Source organism: Hyperolius riggenbachi, chromosome 3 (genome assembly GCF_040937935.1).
Source record: "Hyperolius riggenbachi isolate aHypRig1 chromosome 3, aHypRig1.pri, whole genome shotgun sequence".
Classification (NCBI taxonomy): domain Eukaryota; kingdom Metazoa; phylum Chordata; class Amphibia; order Anura; family Hyperoliidae; genus Hyperolius; species Hyperolius riggenbachi.
In genome coordinates this window covers 57996016-58020898 of record NC_090648.1, presented here as the reverse complement: position 1 = coordinate 58020898, position 24883 = coordinate 57996016, and the positions used below count along the sequence as shown (strand labels likewise).

General features: G+C 45.3%; 1 pseudogene; it reads right to left on the bottom strand.

Moving 5' to 3' along the window:
• Nucleotides 1–24883, bottom strand: part of LOC137562122 (zinc finger protein 850-like) — a 237056-nt pseudogene that overhangs the window by 67036 nt on the left and 145137 nt on the right.

The following is a 24883-nucleotide window of genomic DNA, read 5'->3' as shown; positions in this document are numbered from 1 at the left end:
TGACCCAGTGGACAGTGAAGGACAGGTAGCGGCCTGTCCCGAAGCGGCTGCTCCAGGAGTCCATGGTGACGTGGACCCTTTCACCAACCGCGTGCTCCAGCCCTTGCTCCACATTGGCCATCACAAAGCGGTGCAGTGCAGGCATGACCTGGCGGGAGAAGAAGTGTCTGCTGGGGAGCTGCCAGTCTGGGGCTGCACAAGCAAGCAGCGCACACATGTCGCTCCCCTCCTGCACGAGCGTGTACGGCAGGAGTTGGGAGCACATGGCCCGTGCCAGCAAGCCGTTAAGCTGCCGCACGCGACGGCTGCTGGGAGGCAGAGCCCTAAACACCCCCTGGAAGGACTCGCTCAAAAGGCGGCAGGAGTTGCAGAGGGGGAGGAGCAGTGCGTTTCCTGCACTCCTGCTGGTGGTGCTGGAGGAGCAGGAGGGCGGGTGGCTGCTGTTGCTGCTGCTGCTGAAGGCTGTGCAGTGATGGGTGTGGTGCCACTGCCAGCACCAGATGCCTTCAGCCTCTGGAACTCCTCATGCTGGTGGTAATGTTTAGCAGCAAGATGGTTGATAAGAGAGCTGGTGCTGAACTTTAAGGGGTCTGCACCTCTGCTCAACTTCCGCTGACAGTGGTTGCAAGTGGCGTGCTTGCTGTAAACTGTGGGCATGGTGAAAAATTGCCAGATTGGTGACAAGAAAACCCCCCTACGGCCTGGAGCCGCTACTGCCTGTCTCCCTGTGGTGGTTGGGGGGGGGGGGGCTTGGGTGTGGCTGGTGGTGGTACTGGCAGATGCTGCTGCTGCTGCTGCTGAGCCTGAGACACCAGCAGGCTGTGGGACCAGCCTACTGCTGCCAATGCTTGCAATGATGCGCCTCCTTGCAGGGGCGTAACTAGAAATCACTGGGCCCCCCTGCAAAACTTTGGATGGGGCCCCCCTTCACCCTCCTCAACCCCTCCCCCCCCCCCAAAAAAAATCCCTTTAATGGAAATCTGAGATAAAATAAGCGTATATATTTATACTTACCTGGGGCTTCCTCCAGCCCCATGTAGTCTGTCTGCTTGATTGCTGCCCTCCCGCAGTGGAGTCCACGATCCAGCCCAGTTGCACTCCACTGTGCCTGCACAGTCTTGGATACACATGCACCCACGATCACTCTGTACAAGCGCAATTACAGGTTTAGTGGCCTGCACATGTGCAGATTGCTCCTGGCAGTGTGAGCACAATTGGGGGACATACACAGCCGTGACCACGCATGCGCAGTGGAGTGCGACTGGGCTAGTCTGGTAATTTACTACTAGAAAACAGAGTGGCCCAGGAGGACAGCAATCAAGCAGACAGACTACAGGGGGCTGAGGAAGCCCCAGGTAAGTATAAATCTATACATCTATAAATCTATTACAGGTACACTTTGAAAGATGCCAGAGCCTAAGTGTCCTGCTAAAATGATGGCTACCTGCATGTGTGTGCAGATGTCCTCATCTTAAACATTCCTCCCATTTACCAATACCCCCCTTCATTTGTATGAAAAAGACCATGTTAGTTTGTGTGAGTCACCTAAGTCACACACTAATGAGCATGCGCAGGCCTCATGGTACGCCTCCTTGACTACGCTTCTATGGCCTGGAACATTCTGCATATGAGGCTTGTGAAGGCACGTTAAGAGCATTACCAGCCACTGAAATGCGTTCAACAAGGCTTGCCACCGGGCCTGCGCATGTGCGGTAGCAGTGGCGTAGCTACAAACCTCTGGGCCCCGATGCGGAATCTGGATGTGGGCCCCCCACAGCAACAACAGCCCCCCTCCCCCGGCAACACCCGACGCACACACATATCCGAATCCCTATAGCCAGCTATAGGTCCCCCCAGTATAGGTAGCCAGGCATAGGTACGCCAGTATAGTTGCCCCCGGTATAGGTTAGCCAGGTAGGTGCCTCCAGCATAGGTAGCCAGAACAGTTGCCCCCAGTATAGGTTAGATAGGCAGGCGCCGCCAGTATAAGTTAGATAGATAGGTGCCCCCAGTACAGGTTAGCTAGGTGGGTGCCTCTAATATAGGTAGCCAGAATAGTTGCCCCCAGCATAGGTTAGATAGGTAGGTGCCCCCAGTATAGGTTAGTTAGGTAGGTGCCTCCAATATAGGTAGCCAGTATAGTTGCCACCTGTATAGGCTAGCTAGGTGCCCCGAATACAGGTTAGACAAGTAAGTGCCCCCAGGTTAGATTAGGTAGCTGCCCCCCAGTATAGGTTAGATGAGGTAGGTGCCCCCAGTATTGGTTAGGTTAGGTAGCTGCCCCCCAGGATAGATTAGGTAGCTTTCCCCCAGGATAGGTTAGATTATGTAGCTGCCCCCAGGATAGGTTAGAGTAGGTAGCTGCCCCCCAGGATAGGTTAGGTAGGTAGCTGGCCCCCCAGGATAGGTTAGGTAGGTAGCTGGCCCCCCAGGATAGGTTAGGTAGGTAGCTGGCCCCCCAGGATAGGTTAGGTAGGTAGCTGGCCCCCCAGGATAGGTTAGGTAGGTAGCTGCCCCCCCAGGATAGGTTAGGTAGGTAGCTGCCCCCCCCCAGGATAGGTTAGGTAGGTAGCTGGCCCCCCAGGATAGGTTAGGTAGGTAGCTGGCCCCCCAGGATAGGTTAGGTAGGTAGCTGGCCCCCCAGGATAGGTTAGGTAGGTAGCTGGCCCCCCAGGATAGGTTAGGTAGGTAGCTGCCCCCCCAGGATAGGTTAGGTAGGTAGCTGCCCCCCAGGATAGGTTAGGTAGGTAGCTGGCCCCCCAGGATAGGTTAGGTAGGTAGCTGCCCCCCCCCCCAGGATAGGTTAGGTAGGTAGCTGGCCCCCCAGGATAGGTTAGGTTGGTAGCTGGCCCCCCAGGATAGGTTAGGTAGGTAGCTGGCCCCCCAGGATAGGTTAGGTAGGTAGCTGGCCCCCCAGGATAGGTTAGGTAGGTAGCTGGCCCCTCAGGATAGGTTAGGTAGGTAGCTGCCCCCCACCCGGCTGTACTGTACAGGCTGCGGAGTGCGGAGAGTGATGTCTCAGTCAGTCACTCACCACCGCAGTAGATTAGAGGCCAGCCAGCACCAGGGGGGAGAGAGCAAGTGACGTCATTAGTCACAGACAGTGACATGAGTCATCTCGCCAGACGCTCCGCCGGCCGCCGCTAATGACTGCTGTGCTGTTGTCACTGCTGTGACTGTCTCTGCTGCTGACGCTGGGGAGGAGGGAGAGAGGGGGAGAGGGAGAGAATCTGCTGCACTCTGCTCTGCCGGAGCCGGCGCTGCCGCAATTAGTAAGGAATGGATGCCGGCGGCCCGGCAGCACACACCATTAGATTATGCAAACAGGGAGGGGGGGCCCGGCGGCCGGGCCCCCCCTCAAGGCTTCAGGTGGCGGGCCCCGTCGCCAATGCGACCTCTGCGACCTCTATTGCTACGCCCCTGTGCGGTAGTGTGCAACGTAGGTGTCTCATTCAAACGGAGGGGGGCAGGGGTATGAGGGAGAAGCGGTAAGGATGAGCGTATCTGTATATACACATTGTATGTAGTGGCTGTGCACACACACACAAAACACTCTCACACACAACACCACACACACAAACACCCCCCGACACACACCACAACCCCCCCCCCCCCTTTACACACACACACACACACACACACGCACAGGAAACACACACACACAGCCCCCTCCCCCCCCACACACACAAATAAGAAACACACATCACCAATACACACAGCCACCCTTACACACATACACACACACAGCCCCCCTCACACACACACACACACACACACACACCCCATACACACATACATGCACATACACACACACACAGCCCCCCTTAGACAAATACACACACACATCCCCCCCTTACACAAATACACACACACACAGCCCCCTTACACACATACATACACACACACACACAGCCCCCCTTACACACACACAGCCCCCCTTACACAAATACACACACACACACACAGCCCCCTTACACAAATACACACACACACACACAGCCTTTTTACACACATACACACACACACAGCCCCCCTTACACACACACACACACACAGCCCCCTTACACACACACACAGCCCCCCTTACACAAATACACACACACACACAGCCCCCCTTACACACACACACACACACACACACACAGCCCCCTTACACAAATACACACACACACAGCCCCCTTACACACACACACACACACACACACAGCCCCCCTTACACACACACTCAGCCCCCCTTACACACACACACAGCCCCCCTTCCACATATACACACACACACACAGCCCCCCTTACACAAATGCACACACACAGCCCTCTTACACAAATACACACACACACACACAGCCCCCTTACACACATACACACACACAGCCCCCCTTACACACACACACACAGCCCCCCTTACACAAACACACACACAGCCCCCCTTACACAAATTCACAAACACAGCCCCCCCTTACACACTCACACACGCACACAGCCCCCCTTACACAAATACATACACACACACAGCCCCCCCCCCCCTTACATACATACACACACAGCCCCCCTTACACAAATACACAAACACAGCCCCCCCTTACACACACACAGCCCCCCTTACACAAATACATACACACACACAGCCCCCCCCCCCCCTTACACACATACACACACAGCCCCCCTTACACAAATACACACACACAGCCCCCCCTTACACACACACACACACACACACACACGCACACAGCCCCCCTTACACAAATACATACACACACACAGCCCCCCCCCCCCCTTACACACATACACAGCCCCCCTTACACAAATACACACACACACACACACAAACACAAGTAATATACGCACACAGATACATACAGTATGATCCAGGAAGCACCTATCTTTCTGCAGGCAGCCTGTGTGAGCCCTCTGTCTCAGTCTTCCCTTTCATCTCAGGCACAGACAGGCAGGCACGCTGTCGTAATCTGGTGGTCTTCTTCCTTCACAGGACGGAACCACCACATGCATGAGGGGGCGGAGCAGTGAATGAAAGAAACACTGCCCGAAGTCTGCAGGACTTGATGTCCGCTGTGTCCTAGTGCCCACCCCCTGCCCTGCTGCTGGTACACAGCTAGCTGAAGTTACAGTGACAGGTGCCCGCTTGTGTGTTAGTTACAGGAGCAGACGGCCCCTCCACCCGGGCCCCCGCACGTGATCCCATCTACCCGGGCCCCCCTGCAATTGAGGGGCTTGCAGGCCCTATTGTTACGCCCCTGCCTCCTTGCAAGGCCCACAAGCGCATCCTCCTCCTCCTCCTCAGAGCTGCTGTTGATGACATCCCCAGGAGCTGGTGGCACCCAGTCTTTGTCTGTCACCCTGTCATCATCATCATCATCCAGCCCCTCCTGAAACATGTCCTGCAGGGATGATGACCCCCAAACTCCTCTCCTGATGCATGGATGGGCTGCTTGACTGTCGCCACAGTCTTGCTGTCCAATCTCTCCTCCCCCAAAGTGCCCATCAGCATCTCCTCCTCAAAATCGCCAACAGCAGCAGACAATTGACTCATGATGCCTGGGGTCAAAAGACTGCTGAATGACAGATCGCCAACTGACGGTGAACTGGCCTCCTCCCCAGGCCCTGCTGGGCGGCTGCTGCGAACAGGGATGGTGGTGGTGGTGAGGGTGGAGGCCTCGGATGCAGAGCTGATGGCGGGCTGCTCATCCTCCGTCATCAGTTGCATTACAGTGGCTGCATCCTTTTCCTCAATGGGAAGTTTCCGACCCGGCTGGAGGAAAATAGGAGCAGGTACTACACGCTGCTGCTGCTGTGTCTCTGCAGCGTGAGTTGCAGATGCTCCTGCTGGGCGCCCAAGGCGTCCACGGCCAGTGGCTATAGGCGGAATGTTAGCCACTGACGCAGCTGCTGCTGCTGCGGAACTGTGCATGGTGGCGTGGCTTGCCACAATGCTGCTCCCTCTCCTCCTGATTCCCTTGCTGCCCTTCCCCTTGCCCAAACCGCGCTGGCTGCCACTTCCAGACATCTTAGTTGTTTTGGGCGTAAACAAAAAAGTTTTTTAAAAGGGCGGGTGAAAAAGTGGGGTACTTTAATGGAGTGGGTTGGTGGGTGAGGTGACACTAATCACTAAGTGATTAGATCGCTAAGTGATTACTAGTACAGTACAAATACAAAATACAATAATCAGTAGTAATCAGATTCAGTAGAAGGAAATAGAGTGTGTGTACACTACAGACAGTGCACGCACACACACACGCAGGAGCTAGCCTATGAACAGTGACTGAGTGTCCCTAGTACAGTAAGTACAACTAGAAAATACAATAATCAGATTCAGTACTAATCAGATGATTCAGTAGAAGGGAATACTGTGTACTGTGTACACTACAGACAGTGCACGCACACACACACACACGCAGGAGCTATGAACTGTGACAGTGAGTGTCCTAGTACAGTATAACTACAAAATACAATAATCACTCAGTAGTAAAGGACAAGACAGGGTAGAATACACAGCAGAAACACTGGTATAGATGAGAAATAAACAGAGGACAGGAGGACAGCTGCCCACACAGGCAAGGCCCTGAGGCCTAATGCTGTAAGCTTGCCTGCAGCAGCAGCTGTCTCTATGTAACACACAAGCTACTAACTAAAATACAATCTCTATCTAGATAACAACAATATAGGTGTGTATAGGAGGTGTATGTGAGCAAAAACGCTAGGTGATTGACCACAATAGAGCACTTGCTAAGCCAAAGCACAAAGGAGCAGATCTCTCTCTGTACAAGTCTCAAGCAAGGACAGAAAAACCTAACATGGCGGCCGCTATTTATAGGGTAGGGGCTGGCCAGGGTCCCCCTCTGTGATTGGCTGCCATCAGAGGGCCTGGGAGCCCTCTGATTGGCTTTAAGGACATCAATCTGGGCTCTGACGCTATTCGAGCTCGGTATTCGAGCTCGAATAGCGCTGTTTGCTTGAATAGCGCGAATAGTGAGTGGGCTATTCGAGTTCACTCGAATAGCCCATTCGAATAGCTGCAGCTATTCGAGCTCGAATACCGAGCTCGAATAGCTGAAAAAGAGCTTGAATATTCGAGCTACTCGAATATTCGAGCTCTGCTGAGCATCCCTGATAGGGAGAGAAGAGGACACATGGAGACACAGGAGGACACATGGTGGACACAGGAAGACACAATAATTTTCGGAGAACGTCTACAAGATGCACCTGGAACATGGACATACCAGATTTAGTTTATTTTTTCCCTGTTTTTGCCCTCTAAACTTAGGGGTGTCTTATATTCCAAAGTGGCATATATACCACAGAATATGGTAAGTATCAAATTCTTTATTGTTTACCCAAACTTCTGATGTTTTGAATTATTTTGAATGTACTATTTTGATGTAAATGTGCTCTCTCCCAGTGTCAGTACCATAGCTGTGAATGTAAACATGCAATGTAATCTTCCTAACATCACTTGACCCACATGATGTGTATTATGTAACTATAATGTGCAGCTTCCCACCTTAAATTACACCCTCTCTGCCTGGCACTGCGGTACAGAAGGTGCTACTGTAAAATCAATTGGACAGAAATGTCATCATGCCTTTGCTAGGAATTATATATTATATTATGTCGTAGTGTAGTACAGCGCTCAACACCTCTCAGTAATTATTCAAGACAGCAAACAATAGACAATAGCACATATAACCAATATGGTATATACTAGGCAGCAACATATATGACTTATAAAGTCCAGCAAAACAATGTCCACTCCGTTGATGCCTTATCCAGATTGGAAAGAAGTTTAAAATCCGCTCACCAGATCCTGTTGCTGATTAGTTGTGATCAGCAAAAACAGCTCAGTATCAGAAGAGATCCTCCCGATCCTTAGCACTTCTTCCTAGTAACAGGCTCCAAACAAACAGAGAAATGCACATAGCATAATCCTGCTTCTTAATACTGACACTTCTTCCATCCACCAGTGAAACAACCAGCGTGCTCACACTGTGTAACCCTCTCTTTAGTGTGCAGATATAAAGCTTACATGCTCACCAGATGTTAGCTAAAGGGGGAAGAGGTGACCAGAGCAGATAAAATACGTTAAAAACAAATAAAATGAAAAAAGTGAGATGGCTTATCTCAATGAAGACAAATTCTCGTATTAATAGAATTTTATTGCACTGGCAACGCGTTTCGCGGGTGCATACCCACTTCCTCAGGCCAAATAGCAGTGCCTAATAGTGCTTGTAGCCACAAATAAGGCGCCTCTTTTTTTTCTGGATGGTCTGAAAGTCCTCTGGAAATGAACGGACAAAAAGTAGGGATAATAAAAATTGCACCTTGCAGAAAGAAAACACAGAGACAACAGGAGCCCAAATGGTGCAGTATGTCACAGTACCAGAAGTATGTAAAATATGTGAATGTATTATACTCACAAAGGTGGGTTGCAGAAGGGCAACCGACCACTAGAAGCAGGTGGAGATGTATAACCCTGACTCCACTCGGGTGACCAGACGGAGCTGGTGATGGTCGCACTCTTGATAAAAAGCAAACCTCATGACCTAAATTGGTCAAAGAGGGTTGATCCCCCTCCAAAAGGACGGTGAAGGCACACGGTAAAGGGGGAAGAGGCGCCCAGAGCAGATAAAATATGTTAAAAACAAATAAAATGAAAAAAGTGAGGTGGCTTACCTCAATGAAGACAAATTCAAGTATTAATAGAATTTTATTGCACTGGCAACGCGTTTTGCGGGTGCATACCCACTTCCTCAGGCCAAATAGCAGTGCCTAATAGTGCTTGTAGCCACAAATAAGGCGCCTCTCCAGATGTATTTGCTGACCGTGCAACAGACCAGCTTCATACACTTAATGTCTCTGTAGTCTTCTGCCTTATTCACCTATTTGCAATGCAATTCCCTTACAAACCCAAAGTACAGGCAACCATAGCGTGATACCGTTTAATGAATAGAAGATTTATACAATAGTGCACTCACATGTAGTAAAAGATAATGCGCATATAAAAACTCATAGGACGTCCTCACCACCGCTGCTCCGGGATCAGCTTCTCCAACACCGCGCGTAAGGCTCCGCCCTACCGGTTACGTCATAAATGACTCATCAGGGGCTTGCCTACTGCGCTCTGTGGGGAAAATATATATTATATATTATATATATTATATTGTATTAACTGTGTCCAATTGATTTTACAGGAGCACCTTCTGTACCAGGCAGAGAGGGTGTAATTTAAAGTAAGAAGATACAGCATATATACAATATAAGGTTTTTGTTGCCCCATGTAGCAAACAATATATGGCCCTTCTCCACCCTACTAGTCAGAGGCCCTTCTCCTTTAATAATAGGCAGCCAAAGGTGCCCCCTCCCCAATAAATATCCCTTCAGTATAGGTAGGTAGTCAAAATTGCACCCCCAGCAAAGACAGTAACCTCCAGTATAGTTAGACAAGGTGTCTCCCCAGTTTATATAGCCACTCCCAGTATAGGTAGCCCAAGGTGTCCTTCCACCCATCCCCCACATAGGGCATTGGTGTCAGTGGGTAAGTGGGTGTATCTATCTTCTTGAAATCTCCCTATCACCAACACTCACAGACCTGCAGATCAGCCACAATACTAAGAGAGCAGCACAAAGTATGAGGTCTGTGTATGAATGATGGGGAGGCAGCAGCAGCCATACAAGTAACAGACAGGGAAGCTCTGGCAGGTGGCAGCACGAGAGGCCCCTGTTGTGGGTGTGGCCAAGCAATGCTCCTGTACCTCACCACCCAGATACCAAACAGGGCAGCCTTGGCAGCATGGGAGGCCTCTGCTGTGGCATACATGACGTTTCACCACCGCCAAGTATTTACGGAGCACCCTGCTGCCGCACAAATTCCAGGCTGTGGTAATTATTATTCCTCCTCTGAGCCATAGCAACTCAGAGGGAGAAGTAATTTGGGATGTGGTGAGTGCCAGATCCCTGTATTACCCTTGCATAATAACATTATGTCTATGGTGGTGCAGCATGGGGCAGTGCAGGCACCAAATTGACCTTCTTCACCTGCTGTGGGTGCGCACCTGCTTGATTCTCCTGGGCCAAGCAGCACCCTTGTACCACCACTCCCAGATATACCAGTGAAAAAACAAAAAACTGGAGCTATCACAATTATTAAATCAAAACAATGTACAGGAAGACTGCCAGAAGGGTTTGGGCCGCTCTCCCTTCCTCAGATGCTCAGCCTTCTGTCTCAAAACATTTTTGTATGCTCTGTTGATTGAATATATGGTATAAACCAGTTTGGTGAGCCCTGTTTTGGTGTATTAATTGCTTTGGCAATCAGTCTAAAGGCCCACTTCATAGAATAACAATGCAAACAATATTTCCAGCAAAGCAAAATACTAAAGAAATGTCAGGTTTTATTGAATTAAACTTAAAACACATTAACACATCAATCAATGAACAGATAAAATCACATGCATGCAGACTATTGTAACTCTTCCCACCATTAGTCACAAAGACGAAAATAAATCAACTTTAAAATGACATAATTTTCTTAAACCACACACCTCTGTGCAGATATAGAAATCATAGATAATCATGTCCAATGAATGCAAAGTGACCAATTGTAAGATACATTTTCAGATGATAAATTTAACCTTCTGGGCAGAATGCCTGACTCTGTGCAGGGCAAGAAAAATGGGCTGAAAGTGGTATACCCGATGCAGTGCCAGGCATACCATCCAGGAGCCCTCCTCTACCCTCGTTTGTCCTCCTCTGCCCAACCCCATTTACCCTCCACCTTCCTCTCGTGTGCCCTCTTGTATACTATGAGAAGCAGCAACATGGCTCACCCAATCAACAGCTCCAGCTGCAATCACAGACCTCTCCTTTCCTTCACTGCACCTCTAGTGCCGGCTTCACAGCAGATTGCAGCTGAAGCTGTTGATTAGGTGAGCCATGCTGCTGCTTTGCATAGAACACCTTGGGGGGGGGGGGGGGGGGGGGAGTGGAAGGACAAATGGTGAGTAGCAGAGGATAAACAGGGGGGCAGAGGAGGACACACAGGGCAGAGGAGGACACATGGGAGATAGAAGGGGACACACTGGAGACAGAAGGGGACAGAAGGTGTTATGAAAAAAAATTGGATCACTTTATGCACAGAAATGCACCGGAAACTGAATGCCAGGAAGGTTAAAGGACCACTATCGCAAAAAAAAAAAAATACTTATTAGAAGTACAATAGCTGTCGCTAACAATAGGTAATATAAATCTGACAGACCTGACAAGTTTTGAACTATTTCATCTCCTCATGTGGATTCTCACTATCTCTTTTATTCTTTACAAAAACATTCGTTGTAGGAGATACGCAAAGATGCTGACCAGCCTCCCTACCTGAGCACCTGCCATCCAGTTAGTGCTTTTTAAAAATATATGATTCCCCTATGAGGAGATGGATCCTCTATCAGATCTGTTAGATTTTTACAAACTACTGCAAGTTACAGTGGCAGGAAAAAAGATTTCTAACCGTATTTTACACTTTGAAAAAGGCACATTTTATAAATATGCATACACATGGATTACATTTTTTGTACAGTAAATAAAACACTGATTAGATGGATATCCTTATAGAATTACTGTCTATTGCGCAAAAATGAAAAAGTATATTTAGAAATCAGTTAGGTTTTAGTGTACTAGCTGATCAAAGTTCACCTCATCTGCAGTTTTTGGTAATAAATCACCAAAAAACATTTACTTTCTGTGTATACTGTACATGGTCTCTGACGCTATATAAGCTCCTGAAATGTATATTTAAAAGAAACTTTTATAATTAAAAGTCATAATCCTGTGTTATTACAGCAAATATGTTCATTGAAATTAGTTTACAGGCTCACACCCACTCGCTCATGTATCTTCTGATGTCTCCTCAGAGATGACTGGCGTGAGAAACTTTTGCCACATTCTGAGCAATTAAATGGCTTTTCTCCTGTGTGACTTCTCTGATGCCGAGTAAGAAGTCCCTTCAGTGTGAAGCATTTGTCACATTCTGTACATTTAAATGGTTTTTCTCCTGTGTGAATTCTCTGATGCTGAGTAAGATTTGCCTCCTGTGTGAAGCATTTGTCACATTCTGTGCATTTATATGGCTTCTCTCCTGTGTGAATCCGGATATGAATGTTGAAGTTTTTTTGACTTCTGAAGGACTTCTCACATTCAGAGCAAGAAAACGGGTTCTCTCCAGTGTGACTCCTCTGGTGAGCTATGAGGGTTGATTCACTGGTAAAACATTTCTGGCATTCAGAGCAGGAAAATGGCTTCTCTCCTGTATGAATCTTCTGGTGTTGTATAAGCCCTGATGTGTGAGTGAAAGATTTGTCACATTCTGAGCACAAATAAGTCCTCTCTCCAGTATGAATCCTCTGGTGTGCTATGAGGCTTGATTTCTCAGTAAAGCATTTCTGACATTCAGAGCAGAAAAAAGGTTTCTCTCCAGTATGAATCCTCTGATGTTTTTTCAAGTTTGATTTCAAATTAAAACATTTCTCACATTCAGGACAAGAAAATGGCTTCTCCCCAGTGTGACTCCTCTGGTGTCTAATAAGCTCTGATGGATGAGTGAAGCTTTTCTCACACTCTGAGCAGTGAAGCGGCTTGTCTCCTCTGTGGCTCATCATGGGCTGCTGGAGATCCACTTTGTTTTCAGATATTTTCAGAGTAGAGCAGGAATTCAGCATTTTATCGCCACCTGCAATTAAATAATTATATGTTATTTTTACACTATTATGAGAAGTTCTGAAAGTATAGTAAGTTATATGATACATTCTATAGAATGCCTGACCATTTTAGGCAAAGTATGAAACGTCTGTTTTTGTTATGTACTTTGTCTCTCTCCTCTCCTGTTATGTCTGCAGCTCTCTTTCTCCTCCTTACTTTAGTTTTTCAGTGGTGCTCTCTTGTCTGTGCCTCTGCTTTGCTTTGTCAGCCTCACCAATGGCTGGTCTCTTCTTTAGTCTCTGACTCTATTTTCTCACAAAAATCATGCTTATTTCTTGCTGCAGTAGAGCATTGTATCATGACTCTAAATTTATTTTTTGCTGCATCATGGTTTTTCAGGCTCCTCCCCCTCATTAGCCTTGAGGCAGAGAACACACTTGACTGTTTTCGTGCGCGTTTTCTGCACAAAAAAACTGAGAACTCATGTTAATCAATGGGCTAGCTCACACTTAATATGTTGTTCGCGCGCAAAAAAAAAAACTGACATTCTGCATGATGACTCCGCACATTTTGTCAGTTTTCTCTATCAATTACATCAGCTGCTATGAAAAAATGCGCACATTTTCCTGCATAGAAACACACTTGGTGTGAAGAAAAAGTATGCAGAAAAACGTGCGCAGAAAACTGAAAGACAAGTGTGTTCAGTGCCTCAACTGCCAAAACCCAACTGCCAATTTCCCCTGCACATGTCCAACTTTTCTCTCCTCTTTCCAGCTCATGGGCTCCCCCTGGCAGCACCTGAAGGCCCCTTCACAGCAGCAATTTCCACAAACAGTAAATATCAGAATGCTTGCACCCATCATCACTAGCCTCACTGACAGCATAGATATGCAGCTGTTACAGTCAAAGTGTGAAAAAAAGCAGGCATTCTATACAGAACCGGGTATTCTACACTTTGTTTGAACGATTTCAGGCATTCTATAGCATGCCTAGGCAAAGTACGTAATGAAACAGACATTTCGTACCTTGCCTAATCACTTCAGGCACTGATTTCGTACTTTGCCTGTAATATATATATATATATATATATATATATATTTTATTTTTTTTTTACAAACGGAGGAGCGTGCAGGAGACCAAGGACACTGGGAAGAGAAAAGGAAGGCTCTATAGAACCCAGAGCCGTCCCTCTCCTTAGATAACTATCTATTTTTTGTTTTATTTTACACTTCAGATTCACGTTAAAGGGGAACTGAAGTAAGAGGTATACGGAGGCTGCCATATTTATTTCCTTTTAACCAATACCAGTTGCCTGGCAGCCCTGCTGGTCTATTTCTCTGCAGTAGTATCGGAATAACACCAGAAACAAGCATGCAGCTAGTCTTGTCAGATCTGACATTAATGTCAGAAACACCTGATCTGTTGCATGCTTGTTCAGGGGCTATGGCTAATAGTATTAGAGGCATAGGATCAGCAGGAGGGCCTGGAAACTGGCATTGCTTAGATGGAAATAAGTATGGCAGCCTCCATATCCCTCTCACTTCAGTTGTCCTTTAAGTTATAAAGAAAAGTCTTCACAGCCTGAACACATGAACAGATACAATATGATCTCATAATAGGATGACTTTTACACAGTAAAAAAAAAAAAAACATGATTTAGATGTGTGCATTGAGGCCCTGTCCACAGTGCTTAGTTGTGTTGCATAAGAATTCACCATTTCGGATCGGTAATCATAATTTTTGATCAGAAATTGGAAAACGGAATTCCGATTTACCGCAACGAAGTCATTTTAGTCCAATCACAGAACTCAGAAGCAAAACTCAAAAATTGGAAAAATGGAAAATGAAAAATTGGAAAAAAAAAGGAAATTGAAAAATGGAAAATGAGAAATTGGAAAAAAATAAATAAATAAACTGAACATTTGAAATTTGGAAGACAGTAAATCAGAAATTGGCATTGGTGGAAAGCAGCATTTCTGCAGAATCAGAAATGGGCATTGCCCACCATCCCTACCCATACAGTTCCATGGGGCTGGTCACAGTACTGCATTGTGACTGATCGCATTATTCTAACTTGCTGCATGCAGGCTTTGTGTTATAGTCTATGGCCAGTCTCCATTGCAGTTCACACTCATTGTAATGCATTATTACGTGTGTGTTATTCAAATGGCTTCTGTAAACCTAGCCTAAAGGAACAATTTAGCCTAAAATCAACAACACAACAGACATAAAAGACACACTGACAATTCCTTTCCAGAGAAAAAATCAATTCTAACATTGTAAAGATAAGGAAGCTAAATAGAAAGATGACTAACGTTTTCATTATGGTCATGGTATATTTGGAAAGTTCCAACATATTTCACATTAGTGGATACATCACAAATCTATATACAGGAAACAACACTTTGTGTATATGTGGCTTAGGTTCACTAGATTGTAAGTGCATTCTTTGAGCGCATGTACAGTGCACATATACAGTGCTATAAAAGATGTTGGCACTAAATAAATGATAATAAAAAAAAACAATAATAAATGCTTACAGTATGTATACAGCGGGAGAATGGAGGGGACCTAGAGAATGCTGAGGTTCAGATCTGTCTAATAATATGCACTAATGAGTAAGCTGTCAAGGCAGATAGATCTGCCTTTTTTGTTTTCACACAGCCTACTCCTGGAGCAGCACCAGTGGCAAGACACGATATTACCTCTTATTCTCTACATCCTTTTATTCTCCTGATAATACATACTATAAGGGAATCCTGATCAAGTGTAGACCTTACATGTTGTCAGGAAGGATTTTTTCCATTGTAAGGTTAATTGGTCCAAGCTTGTACAGGTTTTTACCGTCTCCTGGATCAACTGGGATATTTATTTATTATTTATTGTATTTATAAAGCGCCAACATATTATGCAGCGCTGTGCAAGAGATATGTGCAAGTTCAGTGATTTTTTTTTCTGATTGAACTTGATGGACAGATGTCTTTTTTTTTCCAACCAAACTAATGTTGTATGTGTGCACATGCATATAAAATGTTACAGTTTTTCATAAATGTGGTCTAATAAAACAGCAAGTGCGTGCACAAATTTAAAATCTCTTGAGCTGAAGCAATAAAGCTCTCTGGTGTAGCCCAGACCTTACAGTGGCAGCTTAAATACTTTTTTCATTGTAGGTTCTCTTTTCTACAGTATAATATTAGCACATTTGACACACGCACACACACACACACACACTCACACATACACACACACACACACACACACACACACACACACACACACACACACACATACACACATACACAGACGTGTCACACATCTAAGGATGACTTGTTCTGTCTAATATCAATTGTGGGTGTCTGGTGTCCTAGAATCATCCAGAAGCAAGTGAAAGAAAAAGGTATAGAGAGAGAGGTCTGGACCTGCTATGTAGTGTAGTGCACAAGTCAATATGAAACAAAGGTATCAAAAAAAGTGGGGTACTCACAAAATCAGGCTAGAGGCCCCAAAAAAACAAGCACTTTCAGGTAAGTCAAATGACCACCTAAAGATAAATTCACTACTGGGGTGGTATTTCTTAGGGTAAGCAGAAGGCAACAAAAAAGGATGATAAAAGGTTTAAAAACAGTAACAAAAAAAAGGTATTTATCTAGTTATTTTTAATGACAGACTGATGCTAATCAGTAAAATACAGAGATGTATTTATATACCTGACAGACATACTATCTTCACTGTTTCAGTGATGTCTTCCCTATTTCTAAGGTCAATAAAAAGTGTATGGAAACAAGTCAGTAGAGAGTAGGAGCATCTGTCCCAGCCTTGCAGACTTGTCTGCAGACACTTTTTTATTGACATTAATATTCAGGACAACAAATGGGAAATGGATCATCTAGTGGGTCATGTGCATGAATAAACTTCTATTTCACTGATTGGTGTCCCTCATTTGAGGTAAGTTTATCTCTTTCTTTTAAACTGTTTTAACATTTTAACATTCTTTTAGAGCACATCCTCCCTACCCTAAAGAACCTAATATAAAACTCATAAATATAACTTATGTTTCCTTTAAAAACATTAAAGAAATAAAAACACCACAACAAAAAGAGAACAAAATGCAATTAGAACAAGATTGCAGTTAAGGAAATCAGAAAGGACATAGTTACCTTGCAGGACGTAGTATTGGACTCCTTATTCCTGTTGTCTCTCTGTGATCTTTCTACCTGAGTGACTGATGTTTGGCCCATCTTATAGTCACATCTCCTCCATTCACTAGTAGGAGGTGGATTTTGATTGGCTAAAAAGGGTTCATTGTTATCAACAAAGGATTTATTTACAGTAGTATTGAAATACAGTTTCTAGACCTCTTTATAACAACCCAGCCCCCCCAGACAGGTGATAATTTCATTAGCATTCCACAAAAGAAACTAAAGGCAAATGAATGGAGCTGATCCAAGCTGGAGATTCTTCACTAGCATAACAATAGATGTAATTACAATGCATAGGTCTGTAGAGGATTGGCAGTTTCTTTGTTCTCCAAGTGTGGATTAATATGTTTAGTACTAATTTCACAGATTTGGAAAATCACTTTCCCCAAAATATTATCTTACTAAGAATCTTATATGAATATGTGTATCTTAAATGGTATCTTTATTTTTATTCACTTTCTAAATGAAATATAAAATACAGTTATTAGTTCTCATACATTCATCTTAGAAGAGAATTGCTGCTGATGGGACACTGGATGGTAAGAACCAGACTGATGTGGATATAACTACAAATGCAAGTGATAATACAATGCATGTTGTATTGCCTGGAATATCCATGCAGCTTTTATTTTAAGGTTATTCTTGCATTTGAATCAGTTTTTACTCCATAGTACTATATGAAGTGTCATTATGAAGTAGTTAGATAACTTATCAGGCTATTAAACTGCTCTTTTTTGTTATAATGAATTAAGATCCAAAATAGTAAATCATACAAGTCTTAAAAAACTAGATTTAACCGCTGGAACAAGAAACTGTACAGTTTTTTCAGGCACTTTTTTTGGCAGTATAGTATAAAAAAATTGATTGTTAAACTCTGCTGCCAGTCTACATGTAACTATGTGTGCAGAATGTCTGCTGATTTGGGAATTTATTTATTTTTTATAAAACAGAGACTTGCAACAACTCACGGTAGCATTTAGCATAAACTGAGATAAATAGGCTGAGAAGAAAACCACATGCTGTGGGAAATACCTGAAATCAATTGCATTTCTATGTAGTAGAACCTCACCTACCTCAAACAAACAATGCAAATTAGATTAAAAGTCCACAGGGGACATTGGCCTCAATTCACTAAGATCATGCTGGAGATAATAAGGCAAGAGAAAAAAACTTACCTCCACACAGTAAGAGAGTTATCTTATCTCCTCTGTAGTTAATTTACCTCCTCTGTAGTTATTTTCACACGCAGTTAATAAACAGCCTGTCTTTAACTGTGGAGTTATTTTAAGGATTTAAGAGTTAACTTAAAGACAAAAGAGTTAACTTTAGGTTTGCCTGAGGTAAAATGTTTCCTGAATACGACATGCCTTATCACCATGGTGACCACTAGTGTTGGGCGAACAGTGTTCGCCACTGTTCGGGTTCTGCAGAACATCACCCTGTTCGGGTGATGTTCGAGTTCGGCCGAACACCTGATGGTGTTCGGCCTTTTAAGTTCGGGTTCGCCCCGAACTACAAATTGGCCGCCGAACAGGGCCGAACAGGGCCCCTGTTCGGCCGAACAGGGCCCTGTTCGGCCAAATACTGCCCCCCTATGGGGTTGCAGGCATAAGGGGGGAGCATGCCCCGATCTCGGGGGGGGGTTGGAAATTCCCCCCACCCCCTCCGCTAGCGCTCCCCCCTCTGCCCGCTTCCCCATACAAAAGTTTCAGGAAGTACCGGTCCGGTGGTAGTGGGTGGCTGGCAGTGGGCGGCACTGTGAAGTGAGTGACTGAGGAGGAGGAGTCCGGAGAGTGACGCGTTGAGGGAGGCCGGGCAGCGGGCGGTTCAGCAGTAGTACCGTACTACTGCTGAACCACCCGCTGCCCGGCCTCCCTCAACGCGTCACTCTCCGGACTCCTCCTCCTCAGTCACTTACTTCACAGTGCCGCCCACTGCCAGCCACCCACTACCACCGGACCGGTACTTCCTGAAACTTTTGTATGGGGAAGCGGGCAGAGGGGGGAGCACTAGCGGAGGGGGTGGGGGGAATTTCCGACCCCCCCCCCCGCGATCGGGGCATGCTCCCCCTTATGCCTGCGACCCCATAGGGCCCCCAAAAGCGGGATGTTCGGGGAGTTCGGGGTTCGGCCCGAACATGCCGAACATTGCGGCCATGTTCGGCGAACTTTCCCGAACCCGAACATCCAGGTGTTCGCCCAACACTAGTGACCGCTCTAGAAACGTTATTAAAGACAGGAGATAAGCTTAGTGAATTGAGGCCATTGGCCTCAATTCACTAAGAGCATGCTGGAGATAATAAGTAGTGTTGGGCGAACAGTGTTCGCCACTGTTCGGGTTCGCCCGGATTTCGGGCTGTTCGAGTTCGATTCGGGCTCGTGGTGTTCGAACATATGTTCGGCCTGACAGCGCATGGCCGAACGTTCCCCGAACGTATGGTTCGCGCTGTGATTGGCCGAGCGGGTCACGTGGTTCGGGCACGAACACGCGGCTCGCGCTGCGATTGGCCGAGCGGGTCACGTGGTTCGGGTAAATAAATACCTGAACCGCGTCATTTCTCCGCCACTTGCGTTTGGGTTTAGCTTTGGGTAGGCAGGCAGGTTAGACTCTCTCTCACCAGCTAGGCTAGCCAGGGCCCCCCAGCCTCCTATACTATATTTGCCACTGCTCTGTAGTGCCAGTCAGCTCAGCGTGCGTGCATTTACTGCTGGGGTAGTACTTCCGTCCATCACCAGTATATAGCATAGTATATAGCATTGTCTTCTATTGCCACTGTACTGCCGGTCAGCGTGTACTGCTGGGATCAGTAGTACTTCCGTACGTCACCAGTATATAGCATAGTATATAGCACTGTCTTCTATTGCCACTGTACTGCTGGGATCAGTAGTACTTCCGTCCATCACCAGTGTATAACATAGTATATAGCACTGTCTTCTATTGCCACTGTACTGCTGGGATCAGTAGTACTTCCGTCCATCACCAGTGTATAACATAATATATAGCATTGTCTTCTATTGTCACTGTACTGCCAGTCAGCTTGTACTGCTGGGATCAGTAGTACATCCGTCCATCACCAGCGTATAAAATAGTATATAGCACTGTCTTCTTTAGCCACTGTACTGCTGGGATCAGTAGTACTTCCGTCCATCACCAGTGTATAACATAGTATATAGCACTGTCTTCTATTGCCACTGTACTGCTGGGATCAGTAGTACTTCCGTCCATCACCAGTGTATAACATAGTATATAGCATTGTCTTCTATTGCCACTGTACTGCCAGTCAGCTTGTACTGCTGGGATCAGTAGTACATCCGTCCATCACCAGTGTATAATATAGTATATAGCACTGTCTTCTATTGGCCACTGTACTGCTGGGATCAGTAGTACTTCCGTCCATCACCAGTGTATAACATAGTATATAGCACTGTCTTCTATTGCCACTGTACTGCTGGGATCAGTAATACTTCCATCCATCACCAGTGTAAAACATAGTATATAGCACTGTCTTCTATTGCCACTGTACTGCTGGGATCAGTAGTACTTCCGTCCATCACCAGTGTATAACATAGTATATAGCATTGTCTTCTATTGCCACTGTACTGCCAGTCAGCTTGTACTGCTGGGATCAGTAGTACATCCGTCCATCACCAGTGTATAATATAGTATATAGCACTGTCTTCTATTGCCACTGTACTGCTGGGATCAGTAGTACATCCGTCCATCACCAGTGTATAATATAGTATATAGCACTGTCTTCTATTGCCACTGTACTGCTGGGATCAGTAGTACTTCCGTCCATCACCAGTGTATAACATAGTATATAGCACTGTCTTCTATTGCCACTGTACTGCTGGGATCAGTAGTACTTCCGTCCATCACCAGTGTATAACATAGTATATAGCACTGTCTTCTATTGCCACTGTACTGCTGGGATCAGTAGTACTTCCGTCCATCACCAGTGTATAACATAGTATAGAGCATTGTCTTCTATTGCCACTGTACTGCCAGTCAGCTTGTACTGCTGGGATCAGTAGTACATCCGTCCATCACCAGTGTATAATATAGTATATAGCACTGTCTTCTATTGCCACTGTACTGCTGGGATCAGTAGTACATCCGTCCATCACCAGTGTATAATATAGTATATAGCACTGTCTTCTATTGCCACTGTACTGCTGGGATCAGTAGTACATCCGTCCATCACCAGTGTATTACATAGTATATAGCACTGTCTTCTATTGCCACTGTACTGCTGGGATCAGTAGTACATCCGTCCATTTCCAGTGTATAACATAGTATATAGCACTGTCTTCTATTGCCACTGTACTGCTGGAATCAGTAGTACTTCTGTCCATCACCAGTGTATAATATAGTATATAGCACTGTCTTCTATTGCCACTGTACTGCTGGAATCAGTAGTACTTCCGTCCATCACCAGTGTATAACATAGTATATATCACTGTCTTCTATTGCCACTGTACTGCTGGGATCAGTAGTACTTCCGTCCATCACTAGTGTATAACATAGTATATATCACTGTCTTCTATTGCCACTGTACTGCTGGAATCAGTAGTACTTCCGTCCATCACCAGTGTATAACATAGTATATAGCATTGTCTTCTATTGCCTCTGTACTGCCAGTCAGCTTGTACTGCTGGGATCAGTAGTACATCCGTCCATCACCAGTGTATAACATAGTATATAGCATTGTCTTCTATTGCCACTGTACTGCTGGAATCAGTAGTACTTCCGTCCATCACCAGTGTATAATATAGTATATAGCACTGTCTTCTATTGCCACTGTACTGCTGGAATCAGTAGTACTTCCGTCCATCACCAGTGTATAACATAGTATATATCACTGTCTTCTATTGCCACTGTACTGCTGGGATCAGTAGTACTTCCGTCCATCACCAGTGTATAACATAGTATATAGCATTGTCTTCTATTGCCACTGTACTGCTGGGATCAGTAGTACTTCCGTCCATCACCAGTGTATAACATAGTATATAGCATTGTCTTCTATTGCCACTGTACTGCCAGTCAGCTTGTACTGCTGGGATCAGTAGTACATCCGTCCATCACCAGTGTATAATATAGTATATAGCACTGTCTTCTATTGCCACTGTACTGCTGGGATCAGTAGTACTTCCGTCCATCACCAGTGTATAACATAGTATATAGCACTGTCTTCTATTGCCACTGTACTGCTGGGATCAGTAGTACTTCCGTCCATCACCAGTGTATAACATAGTATATAGCATTGTCTTCTATTGCCACTGTACTGCCAGTCAGCTTGTACTGCTGGGATCAGTAGTACATCCGTCCATCACCAGCGTATAATATAGTATATAGCACTGTCTTCTATTGCCACTGTACTGCTGGGATCAGTAGTACTTCCATCCATCACCAGTGTAAAACATAGTATATAGCACTGTCTTCTATTGCCACTGTACTGCTGGGATCAGTAGTACTTCCGTCCATCACCAGTGTATAACATTACATAGTATATAGCATTGTCTTCTATTGCCACTGTACTGCCAGTCAGCTTGTACTGCTGGGATCAGTAGTACATCCGTCCATCACCAGTGTATAATATAGTATATAGCACTGTCTTCTATTGCCACTGTACTGCTGGGATCAGTAGTACTTCCGTCCATCACCAGTGTATAACATAGTATATAGCACTGTCTTCTATTGCCACTGTACTGCTGGGATCAGTAGTACTTCCATCCATCACCAGTGTATAACATAGTATATAGCACTGTCTTCTATTGCCACTGTACTGCCAGTCAGCTTGTACTGCTGGGATCAGTAGTACATCCGTCCATCACCAGTGTATAATATAGTATATAGCACTGTCTTCTATTGCCACTGTACTGCTGGGATCAGTAGTACATCCGTCCATCACCAGTGTATTACATAGTATATAGCACTGTCTTCTATTGCCACTGTACTGCTGGGATCAGTAGTACATCCGTCCATCACCAGTGTATAACATAGTATATAGCACTGTCTTCTATTGCCACTGTACTGCTGGAATCAGTAGTACTTCTGTCCATCACCAGTGTATAATATAGTATATAGCACTGTCTTCTATTGCAACTGTACTGCTGGAATCAGTAGTACTTCTGTCCATCACCAGTGTATAACATAGTATATATCACTGTCTTCTATTGCCACTGTACTGCTGGGATCAGTAGTACTTCCGTCCATCACCAGTGTATAACATAGTATATAGCATTGTCTTCTATTGCCACTGTACTGCTGGGATCAGTAGTACTTCCGTCCATCACCAGTGTATAACATAGTATATAGCATTGTCTTCTATTGCCACTGTACTGCCAGTCAGCTTGTACTGCTGGGATCAGTAGTACATCCGTCCATCACTAGTGTATAATATAGTATATAGCACTGTCTTCTATTGCCACTGTACTGCTGGAATCAGTAGTACTTCCGTCCATCACCAGTGTATAATATAGTATATAGCACTGTCTTCTATTGCCACTGTACTGCTGGAATCAGTAGTACTTCCGTCCATCATCAGTGTATAACATAGTATATATCACTGTCTTCTATTGCCACTGTACTGCTGGGATCAGTAGTACTTCCGTCCATCACCAGTGTATAACATAGTATATAGCATTGTCTTCTATTGCCACTGTACTGCTGGGATCAGTAGTACTTCCGTCCATCACCAGTGTATAACATAGTATATAGCATTGTCTTCTATTGCCACTGTACTGCCAGTCAGCTTGTACTGCTGGGATCAGTAGTACATCCGTCCATCACTAGTGTATAATATAGTATATAGCACTGTCTTCTATTGCCACTGTACTGCTGGGATCAGTAGTACTTCCGTCCATCACCAGTGTATAACATAGTATATAGCACTATCTTCTATTGCCACTGTACTGCTGGGATCAGTAGTATTTCCGTCCATCACCAGTGTATAATATAGTATATAGCACTGTCTTCTATTGCCACTGTACTGCTGGGATCAGTAGTACTTCCGTCCATCACCAGTGTATAATATAGTATATAGCACTGTCTTCTATTGCCACTGTACTGCTGGGATCAGTAGTACTTCCGTCCATCACCAGTGTATAACATAGTATATAGCACTGTCTTCTATTGCCACTGTACTGCTGGGATCAGTAGTACATCCGTCCATCACCAGTGTATAACATAGTATATAGCACTGTCTTCTATTGCCACTGTACTGCTGGAATCAGTAGTACTTCCGTCCATCACCAGTGTATAATATAGTATATAGCACTGTCTTCTATTTCCACTGTACTGCTGGAATCAGTAGTACTTCCGTCCATCACCAGTGTATAACATAGTATATATCACTGTCTTCTATTGCCACTGTACTGCTGGGATCAGTAGTACTTCCGTCCATCACCAGTGTATAACATAGTATATATCACTGTCTTCTATTGCCACTGTACTGCTGGAATCAGTAGTACTTCCGTCCATCACCAGTGTATAACATAGTATATAGCATTGTCTTCTATTGCCACTGTACTGCCAGTCAGCTTGTACTGCTGGGATCAGTAGTACATCCGTCCATCACCAGTGTATAACATAGTATATAGCATTGTCTTCTATTGCCACTGTACTGCTGGATTCAGTAGTACTTCCGTCCATCACCAGTGTATAATATAGTATATAGCACTGTCTTCTATTGCCACTGTACTGCTGGAATCAGTAGTACTTCCGTCCATCACCAGTGTATAACATAGTATATATCACTGTCTTCTATTGCCACTGTATTGCTGGGATCAGTAGTACTTCCGTCCATCACTAGTGTATAACATAGTATATAGCATTGTCTTCTATTGCCACTGTACTGCTGGGATCAGTAGTACTTCCGTCCATCACCAGTTTATAACATACTATATAGCACTGTCTTCTATTGCCACTGTACTGCTGGGATCAGTAGTACTTCCGTCCATCACCAGTGTATAACATAGTATATA